We start from the raw sequence: 14,075 nt of genomic DNA, 5'->3' as shown, positions 1-14,075 counted from the left end.
CAATTCTTCACACAGCTCAACATTTACTGGGAAAGAGAGACAATTTAAGGAATAAGGCCTCAAATGAACATTTTTCACACTGGAGCTGAGCTGCAGGAATTTTCCACATCTTCAGCCTCAAATAATTTCAGCTTGACTATGTGGCAGGAGCACCCTTTCATATCCTGGCTTAACCCCTAATCCCTTAGATAGCATCTTTGGGTAACTCAGTGCTGATAAGCCCTGCTGATTAATATATATTTAGCTTGAATTAGTCCAGTTTACCCAGGGTGAGAGATGCCTTGGGAATCAGCCTGGCCCTTAATCATAAACACACTAAACCATTGTAAAAAAAAAAAATTATATAGAGGCTGTGTTGTGCTAAAAACATTTTCAATTGTTACTGTTTGTTCTCTTGTCTTAGGATCATCACCAAAAAATGATGTGCTGCACGCTGAAGTGAGCAATGTAAGTAACATGCATAGGAAGCCCAGAGTGCTTGGAAATTGGAAGAGCAGAGTGTGAGTGGAAGTGCCCTGTGGATTACTATAGGGCACGAATCTGTGACTAGAAGATCATGCCAAGAGTTTGCTGGTGCAGCGTGGAAGAATAATGGAGCCCTCCAGACTGCTGAGGATTTGTTAGAATGGGAGTTATTGCCTTCAGGGTGTTTGGTGAATATTTAAGTGATTTAAGAAGGTGCCAAGAAGGAAGAACAGTGTAATGGTTTGGCAAGGACTGTGGGGAGAATTGATAATGTGCTATCAGATGCAGGGACCTTTTAGCATAACTCTGGGAGTATGATCAGGCTGTGGAAAAAAAATACTGAATAACAGCAGATTTTTCTCAGAAGTTATGAGAAAGGACAAAATCAGGTAAAAGGGAGGAAAAATGTTTCAAAACAAAATTATCATGGTCTCTGTAGGATATCCTTACAACAATGAAAATCTGCCCTTTGGCTATGACTAAAGCAGTTATTTTTTTATTATTATTTATTTATTTATTTACTTTCTGGGAAGATAGAGCCAACAGAATATCTTCATCATGGATCTACTTTGGTCTGCCATAAGCAGAAATGTATTTTCTATAAGTAGAAATTGTATATTATTAGATAGTTATTTGACCAAATGCTTTGAAACAGGAACAAAATTAGCAAAATGCCATTCCCTGTACCAAGGTTCATGAAGGGACCCTGGGAACTTTGAAACTTGTTGAACTAGGTCCAGTCCCTAAGCCACAGAATAGGGATTTTCCAGAATTTAAGAAAACACTGGGTTCCTTGAGACACATTTCTGAAGGTTCCCTGCAACCTCCCAGCTCATGGGATTCATAATGTCCCAACTGCTGCCATAAAGCCCCTTAGCAGGTGTTGTAGTGGACTGACAATATTGCCTCAGGCCCCATAATTTTCTTGAAAGATTCCTGCCACGGTTGGTGGAATTATGCAATCTGTGTGCTCTGAAAACCTCTGGCAGCTGTTCCTCCATCCTTATCCCGTATCTCTTCTCTTTGCAGCTGGGGTAAACTACCTCAGGGAGTACTCACATTTGTAGTGGCTGATCCCTCCTCCACCGGGGAAGGGGGAGACCTCTACCAGATGGATCCAGTCCTAGAAGAGGCCCTCACTCACCTTAGGCTCCTATGAAGAAAAGGGAGAGAGGGCTGCATGAAATTCCCTGATTGATGCAGACTATAACTAAATAAACATTTGGGGAAAGCAAGAAAGTGAGAGAGCACATAATAGAGATAACAGAACCCAAACTGAGAAGAGTAGGCGGTGGAAAGGAAAGGAAGGGAAGAGAAAATGCTGGAAAAATGCAGAGGCCAGTACTGGGGGAGATCAGCTACATTACAAAGTTGCTCCTGGGAAGTCAGCCAGAGTATCTCTGTAGGAGTCTTCATCTCTCTCTGACTGTAAAATAGTGCTAAGGACTCGCACAGCATCCAGTTAATGAGCTTAACCAGTGGTAACAGGATTCAGATACCATCAGATATCATCAGATCTCTTCCCCTAGACTATGCCAGAAGGGAAGTCACTGGATGGAGATTCAGAGAGCTCCATCAATTTCCCCATAAAGCCTGATGGCTTTTGTTAACCACAAATTATCCACAGCATTTTGTACTTTTGTTTGTACTTGAAGAGTACTTGATGAAAACAGATACTTGCTAAAATATCCTTGCTTACAGTGTTTACATTTATTTTATATATATATGTATTTTATTTTTTTTTACCTGGAGAACTTCCGACAGCATGTGAATAAGCAAATTAATTGAAGAACCCACATAGGGGTACCACTAAAATGATTCAGAGTCTGCAGGCATCTGTGTTGCACACTGCAAATACAGCCTGAAGATGTGTGCTTTATTACCGGTATGAGCTTTGGGGTAAGTCAGGATGCAGAAACAGTCTGTCAAGTTTAGGCTGTAAAAAAGTGCACCAAAATATTCTGTGCCTCACTTTTCTTCACCTATAAAACAGGGACACAATCATAAAACATATTGATATCTCTAGCATGCTGCAAACCATAAATGTTGTTATTCAATTAAGTTTTGAGTTAAGACTTTGCTGTAAATCAGAAAATAGTATATATTTATTTTTCTTTTTTAAAGTATAGCAAAGCTTTTGCTGATTTTCAACATGGACCATAAGACGATTTGTGCAGTCACTTTCTGACTTATTTCTAATTTGGCCAAAATTCATGAATGGATGTACCAGTCACTTATTTCAGTAGCATATCATAAAGCAGTTCTTCCAGCAGGACCAGCAGAATGGCATAGTGCACCAGGTCCTCTGAGGTGCAGGGTAGCAGCCTGCAATCCCTGCAAGTATTACAACCACTAGGCCTTTCAGCATTCAATATATTTTTGTTAAACATCTGTACATTTTCCAAACAAAGTCATGAGAGCTAGCAGAAAGAAAATCTCATTTCGAGCAGCGTATTGCAATAAAAGAAAGCAGGTATGTATCTCCTGGGCCTGGTAGGTGTTGTGGCCTGGGAGTGCACAGCTGGAAGTACCATCAGGCTGCAAAGCTTGTGGCATTTTCTGGTACATGGTACCATTTTCTTCGTGTTCCTCTGATACCCTGCTTGCAGGTGACTACTCCTGTGGCAAGGTAGGCTGAAGGCTGCTGAGCATCTTCCCATTGGGTGTGGTGTTGCCTCTGCTCAGATTGTCCATCATAGGCTCTTCTTGTGGCAGGCGATCCCTCCGATGTTGCCTTGTGCTCTGAATCTCACACTGCACTCCACCTCTCCTTCTCTTCCTACAATCAAGTCCTCCAACCTCTGAATGCTTTCCTTTCTCGAGGACCTCCTCTTGAACCTCCTTTCCTAAGCCCCTGCCTGTCTTGAATGACTGAGCCAGTCTTTCTGATTTTGTTCCCTTCCTTTCACAGAGCCTGGCAATGAGGGTTCAGCAGGCCCCTGAATCAGAAGAAACAACAGTGTCAGAACTTAATAAAACATACAGGTAAATCTGAGGTCATCTGATTAAACGGAAAGCCTTCCCTCCCAAATTTGGCCAACCATATTTTGTATAAAGTCCTGTTAGTGTGCCCATGTATGTGTAGATTTTGTGTGTTCATATGTGTATGAGAGACAAAGCTGAACATCTCTTGAGATTCTACACTCTCTACTGTATGTGAATAAAACCTTTAAAAATAAGGCTACAGATGCTTGTTGTGTTCTTAATGATAGCCTAGCAATTTCCCTGGCAGAGAAAAAATATCTATAGATACACATCAAAACATCTATAGATATTCCTATGCACCATTTGTGAGAAACTGTATCTACATAATAGCATTTGTGCGTCCTAGATAGCTGCAAACAGCAGTGCACTTACACAGAAAATGTAATTTCAGTGGATAAAGACTTGGTGTGAGTAAGTGAATATCTACAAACTATAGGAAATACTAATGTTTGTGTGAATTTGTCTGTCTCCCATGTTCTTTCTGAAATGCCCTGCACCACCTGATCTTCAGCTGTAGTTTATCATCTTGTCCCACACCAGAAATTCCTGTACTGAATCAGAGGCATGCAGTTTATAAGTGTCCTCTCCACAACCTTCCCAGCCTCTTGCCAACAGGCAGTGGGGACAGTCTACAGTGCAACCAAACCATCTCCATTGATGTCTTCTAGCTGCTCTTTGGGTAATTGTGAGAGGTGATTAATACCAGGGTGATCAGGACAAGGGTAAAGCAGATGTGAGAAAGCATCAGGGAGATGGAAAATTGGCAGATCCGGAGGGTCTCAAATCACCCTTATAAGAGTATGATGATGGAGACATGATTCAGGGAAGGAAGGTACAGAAAGACAGCTTATTAGCAAAAGAGGAGAGTGAACTGATGGAAGGTACGAGAAGTGAGCAGAGAAGACAAGTCTGCTGCTGCAGAGGGGCTGAGGTAGTGTGAGAGAAAACAATATGGGGAAAATGACACGGGACAGAGGGAGTAACAGGCCACAGTCACAGGACCGCAATAAGAAATAATATCGTATACAATTTGAGCAAAACTGCAGTCTGAGGAAGATCTCCCAGATATGGGTTATTTGTTGTCACTGTGCATTTCGTGAAGACATCACACAAGGAAGGCAGGACACAGCCTATATTCTCCAGTTTTCCGTCATGCAGAGGCATGATTCAAAACCAAAGCAATCTCTCCTTCCCACAGGACCTTCCTTTGTTCTGATCGTGTTTGTTAGGAAATCTCAGGTACCCATCCTGTTGCAGGCACCTTTAGGTGAGGTGTGTGGTATAGGCATCCCAGCTGGGATCACTGTCCTGACTGCCAGTGAGGGATGTTGTGGAGAAACAGTGCAGCTCTTTCCAGGTGATGCTCTCCTCTGTCCCTGGCACTTCCCAAAATTATCCACGTTGGCCACCGCTAGCATCCACGGAAATCCAAAATTTTGGAGCCAGCTCTCATGGCGGGTGCCCAGTCCTCCTCCCTTCCAGACAGAGGAAGACCAGCGTGTCCATGGAGTGGGGAGCTGGCCCAGTTGCAGGCAGGGAGGCAGGACAGAAGGGGAGGGACAGGCTACAGGAGAGGCTGACTGCACCATTCACCCAGCTCTGAGGTCCTGGTGCTCACAGCTCATGGGAAGAAAAGTGTTTTGCTTCACTCCCTGACTCCCCTCACTCACACACAAGATAAGGGTGGACTTGCATTTATAGCAAGTTTTCTTTTACTGATAAGATCAGATGCATATTTGTATAATTTACAGCTTCTTTTACAGCTTCTTTTACTTTCCAAGCAGCGAGGCAGCAGACTTTTCCACTGCTTTCCAGGCTCCTCCTGCTTGACATTTTTCCTTTAATTTTCATGGTGACCCATTTAGCTTTGATGGGACTCACTTTGGCTTATCCACAAAACTTCAGCAAGGGTTGAATTAGGATACCTAGTCCTCATTAACCATTTAAAGTCATTGGAAGTGGCTGCAAACTGACAATGCATCAGATTTAGAGCATGGCTTTCAAAGCAGAAGGTGTCTAATTATTATAAGGACTATCACTTTAAAAAATAGCAATCTTTTCTAACTTCTCACATAGTGAAAAAGTGGTGATATCAGCAAAAAATATTCTAAATCTTGAGTGGACCTCCACAAATTAATCTGTCTTGAAAATATGTCCCAAAAACTATTTGCATAATAAATTAGGTTTAATTGATTGTTTCATGAATACCATACTTTTAATTAAAAAAAAAAAAAGATGAGAGGCAGCGACTTTCTTTTATAAATGTTAGGTTTGTAGGTTTGTGCAGCACAACCTCAAACTTATTCAGGGTGGAAAAAAAAAAAAGCATACCATTATTTTCAAAACCTCTCTGCTTTATTTTTAACTCTCTTTTTCATCTAGTCTTTTTCAGTATAGCAACCGCTCTGTATTACAGGGTGTATCCAAACTCAGAGAAAAACTTCTGGCCAATTGTTTTTGAGGAACTTTCCAAAGGACTGCGTTGCTCTGTCTGGGAGACTGAGAGTGCCACGTCGCTCCTTCATTTTAAAGGCTGAGAAAGCCATCATGGTTACTTTTGCAGTTCTTGATGTGGTTCTGGGTGGTAACTTCGGATTGCCAACATTGTTTTTTTCCCCCTGGCTGCAAGGACATACCATAATTGTACTTGGCCGCATCAGCTCTGACTGCTCTGAAGTGCAAAACTGGATCACAGGGACCATCTAGTGTCCTCAGCTTGCATGCTCCACAGCAGCAACGCCTTTCGTCAGACTGAAAAAGTCAGACAATGCTCTCCAGCCTCCCTCCAGCCTGCTGGGTTAAGTGTCTCTACTTCTGCATTTTATTTTTTTCTCTCTCTCACTCTGTCTCTCTCTCTTTTTTTTTTTTTTTTTTTTTTTTTTCCTTTGGGGTTTAAAAAACGTTCCGAAGGAATCAAATATTGAACACTTTGGGTCAGCTGAAACAGTTTTCAACAATTACGACTGATAAAATGAAACAGGTATTTTTGTGTGGTCTTTTTCAACGTCCTGTTGTGAAGAAAACGAAAGATATGCTTTTCAGCATGTTCACAAAGATTTGCATATTCACTTCTTTTCACCTAATATTTTTTAAAGCAAGGCAGGAACAATGCAGAGTGTGTCAAGAATAAAAGAATTAGAGTGCAAAAGGCCTGAAGTTTCCATTGCTGATTAATGTAATCTTCACGCCCCTCGGAGACCATCCAGTGGCCGCCGTGCCCATGCTCCTCTGCACACCCAGGTGGGAGAGCACTCAAGGAAGGGAAAATGAGGGTGGGAAATGAGCTGTGAGGCAGGGTTGAGGAAGTCAAGGCTTGCTTGCCACATAGCTCATCCCCACCCACACATCTGTAATGGGAACGCTTGGCGGGGGGACAGGCTTATGCTGCTGCCCTTCCCCTCCACCACAGGGCACCGCCTTTCTCCTCCTGCTCTCTTCTTTGAGGTCGGAAATCTGTCCCCTCAGAGGGTCAGACTTCTGCAGAGGGAAGCAGGTTTGGGGAGAATAGGTTTTCTAGGAATACAGTCAGCTTTTACGGTTTGATCCCAGGCAGAAGGGCAGCAGGCTCTCTTGCCGTGTTTGGACACTCCCAATTGCATCCACATTTTAAAACCTCAGTGGGACAAAAGGTTTCAGTATACTGTGCTAACTTGTCAGAATCCCTGAGCTATTTCATCTCACCTTGAAAGAAAAATAAAAGAGGCAGAGGGCCTCTTTCCTTAAGGAAAACTGCGGCTTGACTGTATCTTAGTTTGCAGATAAGAAATTCCTCAAAAGAACATCTAGAGGCAACAGAGGCAGGGAGGGAGGGGAAAAGGAAGACACTCCTTTCAGATCATACTCCCTGCAAGTATCATTGATGGGAATTCTGCTGCACAGCATTTCATCTGGATGTTTTTTGTTTGTTTGTTTTGTTTTGTTTTGTTTTGTTTTTTCTCTCTGAAATAAGAGGCCTTAGCATGATCACAGCAGTTTATGAAATACTTTTGATTTCACCAAGTGGTTCAGCCTGGTAAAAAAAAATAAAGGAAGAAAAAGCTGACTAAATATCTTTAAAAGTAGAAAGAACATCATTTATTAAATCCAAGTGAAATGCATTTCAAACTTTGCATCATAATTTCCTCATTTTAAAGGGATTTAAAAAAATGTCCAAAACATAAATAAAAAATTTTGTTTCATATCAGTCTAAACATTTGTCTAAATCACGAGGAGTTATATGCAGTACTTTTCACCTGCACTTGCACACCAGATTGCAAGACCTCCTCATGTGTTGATTCATTGCTAGAATGAATGTCTGGACATGTCCAACTGACCCACAGATGATGGGAATGACTAACGCTGGAAGAAATCTGTGATTTACTTTGAAAGTGTCTCTGATCCATGGACCAGGACAGCAAGGCATAACTTTGATCCTGTAGAGGATGGAACAAACATTGCAAGGAACAGTTTTAAGCAATATTTATCCCAAGGGTTAAAATCTGGCAGCAATATTCAGAACCACTTCTTTTCTTTAGCTTTGTGAAATTGAACTTTTCTGAACCCTCACCATGCCAGGACATGCTCCTGAACTGGAAAACTTGCTCTGATTAATTGAGATCAAGAAACAGCTTTCATTCCAAGACAAAATGCTTGTTTTACATAATCAGCTTTCTAACAGGATACTATATTGTAGTAAACTTAAAAATAGACATGATATGATATAGTCTTACTGTAGATACTACCAATGTCTCCACCATATGTATTTAACAAGCAATAAATTATGTTCTTTAATTGTAGTGCAAAAATGGTTGCAAAAGTGTCACCTTGTTAGTGACATGTGGGCTGAGGGAAAAACTTGAGAGTTCTTTTAGTTAAGGGGTGGGAAAATTTGCATTTTTTTTTTCAAGGTACGCTATAGAAAAAAAAAAAAAAAAGAAAAGTACGGAAAAATAAAAGCACTCTAGTAAATATTTTGCCTTGGAATAAACACTGAATTTATTCAGAGAGTAATATTCAACACATCAGAATTATTTATCTGATGAAGTATTTTCAACAAAGTGGCTTTCTTCTTAATATTACTTTATTTTCTGACATGGTTTCAAGTTTTGCTGTTGTTGACAATGATAGGCCAAGTGTTGTTGGTCTTAGTCTGCTGTGCCTCAGCCACATTATATAAAAAAAAGTGAGTGTGTTCTGTTCATTTAACATTATGCGCTGCCCATCCACTTCCAGCACTAGAATACCTCTGGCCCTATGCTGTCCATCAGGTAAGAAACAAACTAGTCCTTGATACATCCAGGGTTAGCTAGAATACATTGACCAGCCCTTCTGGTGTAACTGCCTCTATGAGGGCATTAATTCTGGCCTCCCTTCTCTCTCCAGATTCTTTCCTGGTGTTTTGAGGAACCATCTGTCTGAGATGTCTGCTGCTCTGTCAGATCTGGCTAAGGTTAGTTATCAGTTATAACTTATTGGTGGTGGAGGGAGAGGTACAATCTAAAAAGAAAAGGAATTGCACAAGGTCATGGTTCAATGAAAATAGGGTTACTATATGATGTGGGTTATGGATGAGGGTAAGCACACTGCAGACATTGAGGTGCTTAGGGACCTTGTCTTGGTGTATATATCCCCGATCACTTTTGTCTGGTGTAAATCAGCACTTTGCACAACAGGGAGATCTTTCTTCACCTTCTGCTCTCTGCCAGCACTAGCGCACATGTGGCTCGTGTGAACTAGACCACATTGCTGAGCAAGCTGAAAACCAGCTAGTGGTCTGCTGGGTTGGCTGCCCAAGCCTCTCTAATTAGCCTGTTTATTGTAAAAGAGCCACTTGCCCTTTAGCTGCCTTGCTGTGCCAGATTAAATATCTCTGATTCTTTAGTAATGGCATGAGGAGCAGCTCTGGGCACTGGTTGACCTCATTCAGAGGCCTCGTTTACATCAAAATATTTTAACACTCTTAGAAAAATCTCTGAAGCCTGGGTGCAAGAGGAGGCAGAAATGTGTGTGAAGAGTTGGGAAGCTCTGCTAGGAGGATGGTTACAGCTCCCTCTGCCTACGTATAGTTTTGCTGCAATCCTTTTCTCTTGGGCAGTGATGTGTCCCTGAAGGCAATTACTGCAGTCCCTGATGATGGTCACCATGGATGAGATGAGGGCCTTTGGATAATAAATAGAGGGATATCTGCCCTCCAGAACTGCTGGCCCTGTACTTTCCAAATCTGCAAACTCACAAAGGCCAGACTTGAAGCATCTGGACTAGCAGACACTTAGTAGCAGAGCTCTGAATCAGTGTCTATTTTTCCTCTGAATGTCATCAGTTTTTAATGAAACCAAAGTCCTAACTGCTGTGCTTTAAAATATACCTCTTTCCTGCTAGCATAGCTGCCATGTGGATGTATGTATTTTAAGCTGGCTTTTTAAAAATAAATGCAATGTTTTGGAGCTGTGACTGCTTGTGGCTTAATGTATCTTCAAAGGCAAAGAGTTTGTCTCTCTTCAAGGAGAAAAGACTGTCACACACATATAATGGCCTATATTAATGTTTGTTTTTCTGCTTTTTATCAGAAATATGGTAGTTTTCTCCTTGCTTTTCATCATGTAAAATTATGATAATTGAGAATGCAGCGCATGGTTTTCCTTTGTATGAGGAATATTAACAAAAATAAAGTTCAAAACATCAGTCTCACAGGTAATACACCAGTGAAAATGATAGGGAATTAAATAGGCAACCTCATTATGAGAGAAATCATAGGTATAATGCTATCTCCAGGCATGAATAATATAGTACAAATCACTGGAGTTATTCCAGATTTTAACTCTTGTAATGAAGATCCAGATGTCATCCAGCATCCAGATAGAAACATGTGGTTATAAAGATTTGGAGTAATGAAAAATATAGGTAACATTTTCATCATAAAAATATATAGCCTTCCTTTGTGACAAGTGAGAGTATTTGGCAAAACGAGAATATTGCTGCACTTTAGCGCTTGACTAATAAATCACTAGTTATGATTGCTTGTTTAATAAATAACTTTAAACTAATAAGTTAAATTATACAGCTTCAAATCTTGTTTAGTCTTTATATAAACTTTATATAATGAATGAAAAAGGCGTGGAAATGAGTAATGCAAAATATACTATTTTTGTGGCAACACCACACTATTCGTATTTAGTATGTTAGGAAAAATGAAGTCATTAGTAAGGTAGCTAACTAATACATCATTTGCTGAGAATCAAGAAATCCTACATGGGATTGTGTGTGAGAGACCAAGTGCCTTGCACTTTTATGGTTTCTGTATGCTGTAGGAAATGTGAAGTTAACTTCTTTGGCTAAGGAAGGATTCAATGTGATTTAAGGAAATCACTGGGTGATATTCTTTCAGTTTCAGAGCTTTAATATCACAGGAAAAATAAATTCTATGAAAAAAATAACTGACTGAACTCTGAAGCTGCAGCCATCATTGCAGCCCTTTTACATACTACGTAATTTGTGAAACTTAGAAAAACCTCAGAACTACTCTAATTGTATGTTCCTGGCAAATACAGTGCTTCCTATCTTTGATTTGCTTTCTAGTCTTACATGGTTGCTGGAAGGATGGAAAGATTCCCCTTCCTTACATGCAGAGATGTAGAGAAAATGTGCATGCACAACTTTGTTAGCTTTAATCCTATTGTATTCCTAACAACGAAGTGCTGCCGGAGACCATGTAGTTATCAGAAGCTCCACATGGTGTCTGTAGTGCAAAAGAAAAGAAGCCCTATGAAATAAAATTCAAAAAAATTTAAGACTGTTTTGTTGCAAACCTGACCACATGCTGGCAAAGTGGGAAAGGGGATGGAAGCATAATTATTACAAGTAATGAAAGTAATAAAAATATTTGCTGCTTTATATTAAGTACATTAAAAGAAAGAGTCAGGGGATGAGAACTTACATGTACAAACATGGGAAGCTGTGTCTGGGAAGGATCTCCAAGGGTCTTCTTGTTCTTCAGCTGTCTTCATGTCAACTTTGACAAGTGCTTAAGAAAAATGCATGGGTGACAAGAAAAGAAGGCATAGAAATAAGATTTCACTCCTCTTCAGACAATCTCTTCTAGAGCTTTACTAGCATTATCACTGATTTTTTTTTTTTTTTTTCCTGAACTCAGTCTTTCTTGCTCAATGTCCTGTCATTATGGACTTAGGGACCCACTTCTTCCCTTGCTCTTTTGCTATGCTCCTGTGAATTTCGTCCAGCTGGTCCATATCTTCCTAGAAGAAGAATCCCCTAGGCTGAACTCAAACCTTTGAAGGGGGCCTTAACATTGCTGAGAAGACAGGAAGTTTGATTTGCATGCTTTGCTAGGTCTCATTGCATTTTTCATCTTTGGATAGTATTTGCATTTCCTTAATATTTTTAACTTTTATTTAGCTTTCCACTCTTTAAAAATCTTCCTTCTCTTTTGTCCATGTAACTGCCAGATCTTCTTGTCCAGTCAATTTTTCTGGACTGAATAAAGTACCACATTCTTGTCCCTGCACCATGATTCATAAGACCATATCTCCAACTTTAAAGACTTCATAGATCTCTGATCCTCAGTGTGACTGGAGATTTTCTCAAGGTGGCAATGTCTTCAGATCCAGATCACTAATAATCATATCAAGGATATTTGGATGTAGCAGAGACGTCTGCAGAACCTCAATGCAGTCTTCCATTTTTATAGTTAATCTCTTACAATTACAGTAAAGTTAATCACTTACTCTCTGAGAATGGGTTTCTATTCCTATAGTTTAATCTAGGCTATACTTTCCTAGTGTGGAAGTAGATTCATTAATACTGACTGCAATTTGTCTCCGATTTTTTTTTTCTAGATAATTACAAATAATTTCTTGGATAACGATGGGCATTTTTTCACGTTAACTGAAGTTAAGCTATTGGGTTTCCAATTCACTAGTTCTTCCTTTATCATTGTTTAAAGACAAGCCCCTTATATGCTTCTGAATATTTCTTTTCTCTTTGAATAACTAAAAATACTTGTTTGCAGACTTGAGAATTATTATTCAACCCATTTAGGTATTGTGGGATTAAGTCATCAGACTCAGATGATTTAAACGTATAGCTCAGTTAAATACTCAGGGATGAGGTCTTTCTTTTCTGCAACATATTAATTATGCTACCTCACTTGCTGGCATTCTTTTTTTTGTGAAGCTATTTTACTGAATATCATTGCCTTGGTCTTCCCTTAAACTATGGATGTACTGTTAGATTTGGACGTTTTCTGTTAATTACATTCTATTCTTCCCCTTTCTAAGTACTTGTGGTATACTTCGATATTCATCCTTAGTAGCTTGGCCTTCTATTTTACTTCTGTCTTATAGCTGGACTCCATAACGATTGTTAACAATTTTGTCAAAATGATTTTATAATATACTTCCTGTACCCCCTCCACAACTGGATAGTCCTTACTATTAATTAATTAATTAATATTATTGCTCCCTTTTATTTTTTCCTTTAGTGCTGACAGAAGATGCTATCAAGAAATCCACCTGAGTCTATGGGTATCTGACTTTCTGAAATCTGTAACTCTATTTTTTCTTCCATTTCTTTTATCCTAATGATCTTGAACTTTGTCAGGTAATGGCCATTGTCACCCTAGTTACCGACTGCTTTGAGGCATTTTCTGCTCTCATCCACAGAAGACTGTTTCCATCTACTGTATTAGATTATTACTTATATATTGCACAGGTTTGATCGACTGTCTGTACCCTGTGCCTAGTTGGTATCTGGGTAATTCAAGTCTCCAGTAATGAGAAGATGATTCTGTTAGAGGTCACAAAAATATTCGTTCGTGTTTTCTTCCTCATGTGTCCATCAGTGTTATGAAGTGTATTTTCCTCTTTAATTATTACTGAGAAGCTGTCAGCAGAACACACTGCCATCTAAATCAAAGCATTTATAAGTACCCCTGACTTAAAAGCCAAAGTCTCCTTCCTTTTTTGCCTTCCCTCTCCCTTCTGAACAAGCATGTCCTTTTAGAATATTCTTTCCCACATGTTGCCCCACCAGCTCTCTGTCATAACAGCTCTGTCAAGCCATGCCTATGAGTAAGAAAAGGCACAAAAGGCTAAGCTCAGATGAAAGCAGGAGTAGCTAAAGCTGGCTGAGGCCAGCTACAAGATGTGTATCTGAATCCCAGATTAGACTTTGACTCAGACTTTCTTTCAAGTCATGGTTTGGCGTCCAGGCATCCTGTACATTGCTGTCATGTACATGTTACTTTAACCATGTTTACACATTTCCAGCATTTAACAGCACTCTTAGTATACCTGATCTTCAGGAAGAAATGTATTCCTCGTTTCCAAACACACTTGCATTTAATGAACAAATTATTTGCATGGACCGTTTGCACATTATTTAAGATCTGTTTGAGTCTATTTGAGATGTGCGATCACTTGAACAGTAAGTAGGGGATAAAAGGGAAGTGGAACCTGATCCCATTGTCTTTAATTTCTGTAAATAATACATGTATCCTTTCTGATCTGTACTTAGCAATGCAAAGCAAGGTCTGCTGATTTAGAGGAGGATTTTTAGTCCTTTCTGAATAATAATGATTACTTTTGTTAGTGAGCTGGTGTTTGAATGATTTTCTCACTGATATTTTTAAG

This window comes from Netta rufina, assembly GCF_964035555.1.
Source record: "Netta rufina genome assembly, chromosome: 2".
In the NCBI taxonomy this organism is placed as follows: domain Eukaryota; kingdom Metazoa; phylum Chordata; class Aves; order Anseriformes; family Anatidae; genus Netta; species Netta rufina.
Note: the sequence above shows the minus strand (reverse complement) of the source record.